Genomic DNA, 2004 nt, shown 5'->3' with positions numbered 1-2004 from the left:
CTGCTGCGAGAAGGTCCGGCCGCACAGGGGGCAGCGGTGCGCCTGCTCCTCCGTGGGGTGGTGGATGACCAGGCCTCGCTCGTCCCCCAGACCCTCTTCCCCGTCCCCCGTGGGGGACCCGCCCCCCGGGGACGCCAACTCGGTCATGGGCGCTTCCAGCTGGAATCACCAGCCCCTGGGGAGGCAGAAGCAGAGAGAGGAGTCAGGGGGGACCTGCGGATCGGCCAGCTGCGGCCTCAGCAAGACCACTCCTCTGTCCTCGCACAACGCGCAGCATCGGCCCCGTGGCAGTCTCGTGGAAGCCAGCGTGCCTCCAAGGCATGCCCTTCGTTCTCCTCTACCCCTTCGTCACATCCTGCCCCTCCTTAGGCCCTTCTGGAGTGCCACCTCCTCCTGGAAGCCTTCCAGGAGCTCCATGGCCCAACCTTATGGCCCTCACCCATCACACTGCATACATGTCAGTCATGCCACCTTGTCTTCTCGCCTGTGAGCACCTTAAGGACAGCGCTGCCGCCTTTAATCCCAGCACCAAGCGCTGTGCCTGCCGTACAAGGCACTGAGCAAACCCTGAAAGGTCAGGTTCAGGGGCTCCTCATATTTATTGCCAGTTGTCCTGCACCGGGATGTGTCTTCTCTCTCCAACCCGCTTCTCAAGGAGAGAGTTGGGAAGGGGCATCCCCAGTCTGGAGGGAAGGGTAGGGGATGGGTTAAAGCTATTTCTCGCAAAGCTTAAAAGAAGAAACAAAACAAAACCCCTGAAACTTGAAAATAGCCTCGGTCAAACACTAAAGTAGCAGCCTTGTTTATAAAAATGAGGCTTGCCTGTAAGAGGCTTGTTTGCAAGTCACTGACCCAGCATGTGAGCTCCCAGGGCAGCTCCGCTTCATTCCTCTTGGCATCCCCACAGCAAAGCCGGGCCCAGGCTGTGCAGCCTCAGTACCCCACAAGCACCCCCAAGCGCGGCTCCATGCACTCACGCTGGTTCTTCTAAGGATCCTCTCCCCCAGGGCACCCTGCTCCTTTTCAATTGTTTCCCATTGTACAGCCCTGAGGAAAGGGCAGGGCTCACTGAACCCCAATGTATAGATGGAGAAACTGCGGCCCAGAGAGGTCAGCGTACTTGCCCAAGGTCACACAGCAAGGTGAGCCAGGACTAGGCCTTCATTTCCTGACTCGCTGTTGAAAGCTCCTCTCAATGTATTAGCTAGCTGCTCACCAACTAACCTCTCCTCACAACGCACACATCACAAGACCAACCCCATCATCCCAGACACCACAGAGCCATGGATACCCAAAGGGCCCTATCTGCCTTCATCACCCCCGCGCCTCAGAAAACCCTTGGGCTCCTGCTTCTGCAAGCTCTGAGCCTGCCTGCTCCAGAGCAGCTGACCTGGCCACTCCCCTGCCTTCCCCCACCCCCGTCAGGGGAGCTTGCTGGTCCTTCCCCGGGACCTCCATGCAGGCCTTCCCCACACTTCAGATCCCCTGCTTACTGCCACCTCAGTGAGTCTGCAGAGTGGGGCTTCAAAGATCCCCCTTCGGTCTCCCCGAACCCCCGGGCCAGGATGGAACACACCCTCACCCTGAAGAAGGGGACCAGTCCTACTTGAAATAGACCACCCACCCACAAGTGTTCCCCCAGGCGGCCGCATTGACATGGCAAAGGCAGATCATCGCAGTCCCCTTGGCCAGTCTCAGCCTGGCCTGGTCCCTGGGCAGCCTGCCCACTTTCCTCCGTTATACCCCCAACCAAGACCCCTCCCCCCCGCTGAGAGGGTCCAAGGCCATGCCCCCCCTCCTCCCCCAAGTTTCTCACCCCATCCCACACTCACAGCCCAGGCTGCGCCCCCGTTCCTCCCGTGTCCAGCAGTGCCTGTCCTCTAGTCCGCGCTGCCCAACGCAAATACGGTAACTCCCGCAGCGGCTCCCGCGCCCCTTCTCTCGCCTCCATAAAGATGGCCAGCTGCGCGCACCGGGGTTCTTACCGAATAGCTGCATTAGTCA

The sequence above is a fragment of the Myotis davidii genome, unplaced genomic scaffold (assembly GCF_000327345.1).
Source record: "Myotis davidii unplaced genomic scaffold, ASM32734v1 scaffold573, whole genome shotgun sequence".
NCBI classification, from domain to species: Eukaryota; Metazoa; Chordata; class Mammalia; order Chiroptera; family Vespertilionidae; genus Myotis; species Myotis davidii.
Note: the sequence above shows the minus strand (reverse complement) of the source record.